This window comes from Lissotriton helveticus, chromosome 3_1 (assembly GCF_964261635.1).
Source record: "Lissotriton helveticus chromosome 3_1, aLisHel1.1, whole genome shotgun sequence".
Classification (NCBI taxonomy): Eukaryota; Metazoa; Chordata; class Amphibia; order Caudata; family Salamandridae; genus Lissotriton; species Lissotriton helveticus.
In genome coordinates, this window is record NC_136061.1 from 1,261,530,694 (window position 1) to 1,261,540,159 (window position 9,466).

The 9,466-nt window shown below is 45.8% G+C and overlaps 1 long non-coding RNA gene across 1 annotated transcript in view; it reads left to right on the forward strand.

The window, feature by feature from the left end:
- Positions 1-5,095, forward strand: part of LOC144824932 (uncharacterized) — a 66,842-nt gene extending 61,747 nt beyond the window's left edge. Inside the window, exon 3 of the long non-coding RNA XR_013609187.1 lies at positions 4,982-5,095. This is a non-coding gene — a long non-coding RNA (uncharacterized LOC144824932). The remainder of the gene's footprint in view (positions 1-4,981) is intronic.
- Positions 5,096-9,466: the final 4,371 nt, after the last annotated feature.

A 9,466-nucleotide genomic window follows, 5' to 3' on the forward strand; every position in this document is an offset into this window, starting at 1 on the left:
AGAGGTACTAGGAGCGGAGAAGCGCCGATACCTGCTCACTCGTCGTCTTCTTCCCGCCGGTCTGGGCGTCACACTCCCAGCGGGTCAACTGCGCAGATGCGGGAGATTAGTGATGCCAGGCGGGAGTCGGTCCCGATCACCTGACGCCAGAAGCGTCTCCTACGCAGGCCTGCTCACTTCCCGGCCCCTCCTTCTACGGATAGCTTTACGGTTCGGGGCATGCGCGATGGCGCCTTCTGACAGAGACTGCCCACCTTCTCCTCTTCCACAGTAGCGCTACTACAGCAACGCGACCAGGGCCCCCGGGGTTCCGCACACCGCTGAGGCGGTGCTGCCTCAGGGAAACCGGCACCCCTCACCCCTCGTCAGGTCACAAGGAAATCAGGGGATTTGCCGACTGCACGTCCGGCCAGGACCTTCCGGGACACAAGGACACAAGCCTTCCCCAATACCCAGGAGGGTAGGAAACAGCGCTGGATCTCTTCTCTTATCAGCTCCCACTTCCTAACCCTAACAAAGTCCTTTTACCACTCAGTACTGGTTTGAGGTTGGTATCAGGGGATGAGGGTTCTTCTTTCAGAGTCTCCTCCACTGGGCAGAGGACTGCGCTCCACAGCGCCACAGTCTCCTTTTCCTTCTCACACCCCTATCTCTCCACTAGAGGTTGGTCAGGCGCCCAGGGTCCCCAGGAATCCCATGAAGCGGGGACAGGTCACATAACCCAAGGGAGGAAGGGGGGTGAATCAGTAGGTTAACCCTCTGACTGTCCTACCCCCACCTTCTGCTACAGCCTGTCCTCCAGCTGACTCTCTTTGGTTAGACAAAATGGCTGACCAGCATTCCGCCTTTTATAGGCTGACCCTCAGGAGTCCAGAAGGGACCAGAAGGTTCTGGAACGCCCTATACTAGTCTATGGGCAAGTTCTGGGTTTGGCAGTTAGGGCAGTTGGTAGCCACCATTTTGTGGTCCCAACTATTTTCCTATCAGAACAGGCCTCTGGGCCTGAGGTGAAAAACTATGAGGGGGAAAAAGAACACCTATCCCCTTGACCAACACCTAGAAAAAGTTAGTGGACAAAAATTATTAAAGGTATGAGGGGCAAAAAGGGGACAAAATAAATAATAAATTGGAGGGACTACGCAAGAAGCCAGACAGGTCTAACACGTGCCTTTAACTTTTGTAAAAGCAGTCATTAGTCAATCACACAATGACTTGGTATTGCTATGCACCGCTGAACTACCACAAAATACCATCAAAATGCACAAATATACCACAACTACAGATATCATTTAGTTAAAATACCTAATAACTTAAAAACATACTTACTCTGATTACTTGTAGTGCCCAAAATAATCATCTGCGCACCATAATGTGTAATCCAGCCAAATTTCATTCAAATCCGTCCAGCTGTTTTTGCACTACTTGTGAGTACAAAGTCTATGGGAAATGTTTTGTGCCCAAAAGTGTTTTGCAAGCCCCTTTTTAGGTCTCACTGAAACAATGTGTAAGCATTGTTCGACGAGATTCTAGTAAGGCTTCCGAAAAGTCTCCCCAAACTGCGGATTAGGCACAGTTCATGTGAGCCAGGCGTGTGCACATCACCAGTCACATCGCACATCGCACTCCATACACCATTTGTCTGTGACTTCAAAGCAAGCCGCTCCCCCGCCCCCCCATCAGACTTCAGAGGAATGCGCTCCCCCGCCCCCTCCATGCAACACCAGAGCTTGTTTTGATGAGCAGCGCTGCCTCCCTAAAGTGTCTAAACCGCTCCCCCGCCATGCAATGCCGAGAGCAGGTGGTATCCCCTCAGGCGCTATACGGACTGAGGGGATACCACGTCTGGGCTTCCATTTCCGGCTTTCACTTTCTCTGCGAATCTTGGTGGAGAAGTAAGGAGAGATCTTTTAATACATTACTACTATAGATTTCAAGGTTCCATTGGACATTCTCAGATTTAGGTGCACACTCCATGATTGGTGCATCCTACTCATACCTACTTGTATTCGGTTTGAAATTGAATTTGACTTCATCGTTGATAGCTTGTTTTAGTGTATTTCCTAGCCCAGCTGGACAACGACCTTGTAGGATTGAAATCACCTAAAGACCTCTGTATCCTATATATTCTAAAATTTGCATTTTTATTTAGTCTTTGGTCAGAGACTACGAAACGGACTGCAACCCTCTGGCTTCCATTCACCACCAAGGAGTTGATATACGATTCTTGCCCTGAAGAAGTCCCATCCGGGACGAAACGCGTCGGCTGTTCGTTTTCCTTCTGTTGACAAATAAATCATTCAAAACAAACCAGACCTCTGGACATCACTATTTGTGCTTTTTCAATAATTGTGTTGTTTCAGCACTTTCCTAATCTATGGTGCACCTGTACTTCTATTCAATCAATGCCGAGAGCATGTTCACATTTTCTGTTTCCCAACATGCCTCTCTTTCCTCGAAATCTTCCAACCCTGTCCCCTTCCCGCTATCTGCTCTCAGCTTCTATCTTATTTCTTTTCTTCCCTTTCACCTGCCCCTACCCCCATCTCACTCCTCTCCGACCTCTCACAATCGTCCATCTGTCATTTCCTCTCTAGCTGTCTCTTGCTTCAAGTCTTGTTCTCCCACCCTCTTACTCCTCCCATCGGTCCCACATTGTCACCTTCTACTCTTTTTTTTATCTCCATATATATTCTTGTTGCCAGTAGCCTCGAGCCCTGTTTGCACTTCAGAACATTAAAGCAGAAGTTTTCCTTCGGGTACTTCATCGTTTACCTCCTGTTTCAGTTTCCTCTGCTTCCTTTGTGGCGGATGTTATGGTGGCAGCTTCTTGTTTTGCAGGTTTATACAAATCGCTTTTCACATAGCCTATTTTCAGCCCGGGATGCAGGGCTTTAACCACATCGATGCTATGCATTTTCCCGCTGTGTGCTGGAATCAACAAAAACACATGTTACATGACGAGCTGGGCTCGTCATGAGCGTAGCAGGAGGCTACCTCATGACGAGCCCAGCTCGTCATGAGTGTGGAAGGGGTTAAGTGTGCCGGGTCCTGCCGGTGCTGAGCACGGTTCCCTATCGGGCTCTCCCTTTTTGCCCTCACAATCAGGGTGAAAAAAACAACTTAACTCTGCAGCAGCGCCCCCTTCACTGCCTTTGATGCAACTTCACAGTCTCATTATGTCAGAACGAAGTCACAGTTGCTGCTTATTTACCTTTATGTAACGAACAACCATTGACAAAGCCAATAGTCCCCCACTATCTGCTCTCAGCTTCTATCTTATTTCTTTTCTTCCCTTTCACCTGCCCCTACCCCCCCTCACTCCTCTTCGACCTCTCACAATCATCCATCTCTCGTTTCCTCTCTAGCGGTCTCTTGCTTCATGTCTTGTTCTCCCACCCACTTCCTCCTCCCATCGTTTTTGTTTTTCAAAAACAGAATTCCAAAATAGGAGTTTGTTTTTTAAAAAAACAAAAAATAATGACCCTCAAACTCTGGTAGTTTCTTCCCAGGGTGTGGGGGTGTCATTTTTTATCTGGTTCTCACCCGCTGGTTCTTTCTGGCAGTTACAGATAAACAAAAGAAAGGCATTTACATCATCTGCCCGAAATAGGGAAGATTGTGTAAAGTCCTTCCCAGTGGCGGCTCGCCGAGGGAGTGCTGCCAGGAGGTAGGGCGAGGGAGGTGCAGGGTGGGGGGTAGTGGCCTCAGACATATGACAGAACGGAGTAAAGTAAGTAAACAAATAAATAAAACTATTTACCTTGCGTTTGCTGCATTGCCGAGTTGGTGATGCAGCGAGTGCAAGGTAAATAGTTTTATTTATTTACTTATTTTACTCCATTCCGTCGTATGTCCAAGTCAACCACCCCTCCCCTGTCCTAGCCCTCCCCGCCCTGCCCCACCGCTCTGCAGCACTTCCTCGGCGAGTTGCCACTGGTCCTTCCTCCAATAGGTCAGGCTGTGAGAGAAAGGATTTCGTCGACGGAGTGTGGTGTCTTAGGCTTCTGTTATTCATAGGGGTTTTGCTGTTGTTTATCGGTATGTTTTCATGTTAGGGAATGCAGTGATGTGCCCTTTACAAGTGTAACTAATGGCTCCTTCTTTATGTTAGATAAACTTTGTTAACTCAACTACTTTGCTTGGACATTTGAAAATTAACACAGAGCCAACTGGGACTTCGTTGACATAATAGTTACGGCCTACTTATATCTAAATGAGGCAGATGGACCAAGGGTTTGGCCAGTAGGGTACTGCATCATGTTTACGAATGAGTGCCTTGTCCTCCAAGCTCTAAATTACTCCATTGGCTTCCTTAGGGGGCTCTGAACACCTACCAGCTGTGACCCTGTGAAATATTTCAAATGCGTTACAATTACTGTGACCTGCTAATAAGGGAGAGGAAGAAACACAAAGTAATTGGTCTCCAAGAACCATTTTTGTTTGTTACTGTTTCCAGTTCCCACACAACACAGGGGAGGCTGCTGAATTTCTAAGGCTGGAGAAGGGGACAACCTTGTTGGGTCCTTGGTGGGCAAGCTTTGCCTGATGCCAGTCACCTGCCCCTTCCATTTTGGGGACTCAGCCTCTATGGCTCTTGATATGTTATGCTAAAATGTATATTTTGTTGCATGTGTTTATTTTTAGAGCTGCATAATAATAAACAAGTTTTTGTAATGCACATAAAGTTTATAATTTAGTACTCTTCAAAACAAAAAAATAGAAAACATTGATAGAATATAAACTAACCATAGGTCCCAAAGTAGCATGGTCCTCTTTGTGAAACCGCTTCATCACCTCAGAGGTAAGCACTATATACATGCAACTGCAATACAATAAGCAATACAACAATGTTAATTGTAAGCATGTAAGTGAATAGATAGATGGGCATTTGATGTTCATTGCATATTTTATTCTTGGTCGTACAATAAGTATAGTACTCTTTAAAACAATATACTCAAATGTTTTGATCATCTATTTGCAGCAGCGGCTCCTCGGTAACATGCAATTTGGACTCTGAGTGAAAACCCTGAGGAAGAGATTCCATGGAAGAGATGTGAATGATGATGCAGAATGTATGTACTAAAGTGATAGCAAAAACACCTCTTTAGTTATGGTTAGTTTTTCATTGAAAATGCATTTTTTGGTTTTGCTAATACATTTGGCATTGTGCTATGTATTAATTTGCACAAAACTTTACAAGAAACAAGTTAATCCACCTTGTGTTCTGTTTTGTGGTGATCCCTCAAGTGTGAGCCAAAAAGTTGGGTTAAAAAGTGATGTTTCCCGTTTTTTTTCAAAGTATTATTTGCTTCTCAATGCAGAAAAAAACGTCCAAGTGGAATTAAAACAAACTTGGCATGAAAGTAGAACTATACGTGTAAACCCCTTCTGTGGTTTTCCAGAAATGAATGTTTAAAAAGAATCCGGGTCTGAGCATGAAAAAGTTACATTTTAGCGATATCAGGACTATTAATTCACGGAGTTCCAAGGCCTGGATTCGGGGACCTCCATGTAGCAAAAATGTGACAATTTGAAAAATTTTAAAATCTGATTGTTGTTCATTTGAGGTTCCCTAATCAACAAATATTTGTGGACCTGAAACAATATGATTGGCTGGCTGCAACTTTGATGACAAATGCTGCAACTGTCATTACTAATCACGGACAGTTAGTTCACATATCCTCAAAATTAGTGAGAAAAAAAGAAAGAGTGCATATTAGGGGGAATGATAAGCACAAAGGCCCCTGTGTTTAAAAAAAATGCTGATTATGCCACAGTGTTTGTGGGTTCATGACCCCCATGCAGTCACTGTGATCTGTAAATCATGGCAGGAATCTACAAACCTGGCACAAGCTTTGTGGGCAAGGGACCACAAAGCCACAGCAAGATTCATAGGCCCATGTTGACCTATTTGTGGCTTGTAAAATCATAAACAAGGCTATTGCTCCCCCACAGACATGGGTCCATGAGCCAGTAAATGTTTGCGAATCCCATGAATGACACAAAAAACCTAAAAAATTGGAAAAAAAGCCTACGATGGTTGGATGCCCACAACGAAATGGGTGCAGAACGTGACAATAAGCCAGATCCTGCAGCAAAGCGGCAGACACCGTGCAGTGGGAAAGGCGACCGGCGAAGGGCCTGGCCCTAGGCCAATCCATGCTGAGGCTAAGAAATATGGGCCTTGCTGCCACCCCAACTGGTCATAGCCAAAGGCTGCATGCAGCAGGTTGAGCACAGTGTCAGGTCATAGGTTGAAGGCCGTGCACAGTGGCAGTTGCCTGTAAATAGAAGATTGGAGGTAAAGACAGTTTGATGTGGTATATGATTAAAAAAAGGAAATACTCTGAAAACAAAAAGGTCAAAGTGAAGTTATGGTTTCCTTTTATTATCAGACCTTAACATCCATTTTCTTTTTTTAACCTAGGGAATTCAGTGATAAAAAGCACTTAAAGTGGCGTTATGGTAAAAAAACAAAGTCTAAAAAACATTGACATTCAACACTTATGTTTAAGTAAATTAATGCATGCTCTTGTCATGCATTGCTAATGAGCTTGCAAATGATAGAATATGCTAAATGACCCAATTGATAACATCGCTTATGATATACATATATATATTTAAATTCATACACACATCTAAATTTGTTTCTTTAACACACATCATCATGGAGGCTAAGATAGTTGGCATTTCAGCATTAAAATAAGGAAACTAGAAACATTCTCAACAGGGAATGTAATGTTTTCATTAACATTTTTTTTTAACTGAAGGCATTAGTCAGTGCTTAATTTGATCCTGTGGTGTCCGGTACTCAGCACCAGCACTTACTTATCAACACCGGAGCTTGTGATAGTCTGCCACAAGGAGGTGCTGTCTAGCATAGAATCTCAGGAGCTTTGCGATAACATTTCATCTTTTTTTCATACTAAAATCACCGATATCTATGCATCCCTCGAAATCCTCAATGTTGAATTGGACATCAGTGCCCCTCTGTCCTCCGCTTTTAAGCCTGTCACCCCGGCGGTGAATCCAGCATCTAGTCTTTTGGATTTCCCTCTTCTCACCTATGAAGGCTTAAATCAGCTACTAGATAACATCAAGTAAGGCACCCCTCTCGACCCATGTCCCCTAAAAATCTTGAAATCATGTAGGAAGGTGATTGGTCCCCCCCTCCTTGAAGTGATGAACCAGGCTATTACTGAGGGAATTTTTCCCGCCGTATGGAAACTGGCGGTGGTTAAACCGCTTTTGAAAAAGGCCTCCTTGGACCCTGGAGTCCTAAATAATTTCCGTCCTATCTCCTTTCTGCCGGGCTCCGCCAAGATACTGGAGGCCCATTTAAACTGCCATCTTACCACCTTTGTGAAAGACTCCAACCTCCTAGATATCTCCCAACATGGATTTCGTAGTGCTCATAGCACAGAATCCGCCCTCACTGTCGTGGCTAACAACATCCGGTCGGAAGTTGACAGAGGCCATACCACTCTTTTGGTCCTTCTCGATCTCACAGCGGCTTTTGATACCCAGTCTCCCTCGGTCCTGGTTTCCAGGCTGGTGGAGATAGGGGTGGGTGGTCAGGCACTCAAACTCCTGTCTTCCTTCCTTCACCAAAGGGAGCAACAAGTTATGTTGGGTGAATTTCTGTCAGCCTCGAGGCCTCTGCAATGTGGGGTCCCACAGGGATCTGCCTTGAGTCCCCTGTTGTTCAACATCTATGTGACCCCTTTGGCCTCTGTTGTAAGATCTTTTGGCTTCGAGGTGTTGTCATACGCTGACGACACCCAAATCCTGGTCTCCCTTTCCCAGTCAGTGGCTGAGTCTGCCTCCAAGTTTAGATCATGTATGGAAGCAGTCTCCCAGTGGATGATTCGAATGTTCCTCAAACTGAACGGAGACAAAACGGAGGTTCTGATCTTTGAAAGGAGGCAGGACCTATGGTCTAACGAATGGTGGCCGTCGTCTCTTGGAGACTGTCCGGTCCCCTCCAACTGGGCCAGAAATCTGGGGGTCCTATTTGATACCACTCTCTCCTTTGACCTTCAAGTCAGTAGGACTGTGTCTACCTGTTGTGGTATCATCAGGATCCTCAGAAAAATTGCACCCTATCTCTCTCTGGCGGCCCAGAAACAAGCAACAGTGGCTCTGGTCTCTTCGAGACTAGACTACTGCAATGCTTTATATGGAGGTATCAATAAATCGGCGGTTCACCGCCTTCAAATGGTCCAGAACGCGGCAGCTAGGATGGTCTTGGACCTTCCCCGGCTTGCTTCGATTTCTCAGGCCCGGAAAGACCCTTCACTGGCTTCCTGTTCAGGCCAGAATTTCCTTTAAACTTCTCTGTCTTGCTCACGGGGCCTTCCATGGCTATGGTTCTGAAGGTATCAGTTCCCTTCTTCAGCCTTATCACCCAAGTAGAGTGCTTTGATCCTCTTCTAAAAACCTTTTTATGACTCCGAGATTCAAAAAGGCCAGATGGGGAGGTAGAGCCTTTTCCACCCTGGCGCCCCGACTTTGGAACTCCCTTCCTCCTGAACTGGCTTCCCAACCTCTGCCGGGTTTGTTCCGTAAACAACTGAAAACCTGGCTCTTTCGGGACTCATATCCGTAGATTCTCCTCTTGGTGCTTAAAGATTTCTGTTGTATGCTTGTTCCTTGTGTTTAAAGACTTCCGCTGTATGTTTGTCTTCCCCACATTCTCATGCTTGGCGCCTTGATGCCCTTGGGCTAAGTTGCGCCCTATAAGACTCAAAATAATAATAATAATAATAGCTAATTCAGAGATGACCACAACAACAGTTAATTTTTAATTCAATTAAGAATTCTATATACACAAAAAATTACCATTATCTGCCGCCAGTGGAAGCTGCCTCTGAACGGGGGTGCTGGGGGTCGCGGGTGAAAAACCCCCCAAAAAAACATACCTACTCTGCCGCCGCACGCCTCTCCTGCTGCTGCATGCCTCTCCTCTGTCTGATGGCAGCACCGGAAGCACCCAGGCTTCCGGACTCTCCAAGCCAATAACGATGCTGACTGGGCAGTGTCATGCTTGATCTGAGTGGGCTGTCTGTCTCCTCAGGCAATGCCTCGGGAGGCTGGGCATGTTCTCCTCAGGGCTGTGCAACACAAACTAATGGAGAGCATGCCAAGTGCGCATGATGGATTCGCCAGCCCAAGAGGGCCGTCATGCGCACATAGGGAGGGAGTACAAACCACTCCTGCTCACTCTGCAGGGAGACAGCCTTGCCCTGCCCGACCTGGCTGAAGCAAAGAAAAATAAAATGATAATAACTTCTTGTTATTATCATTTTAGTTTTTATTTTGCACTGCTTAAAGAGCAGTGAGGCGACACTCCTCCGCCTTAGCGGAGGAGCCACCACTGCCTGCCGCCCATGCCATTCTTATAGCTTTGTGGGCTTGAAAAAGTCAACATTATCTCACTTGCAGCAGTGTGGTGGTTAGTAGCTGT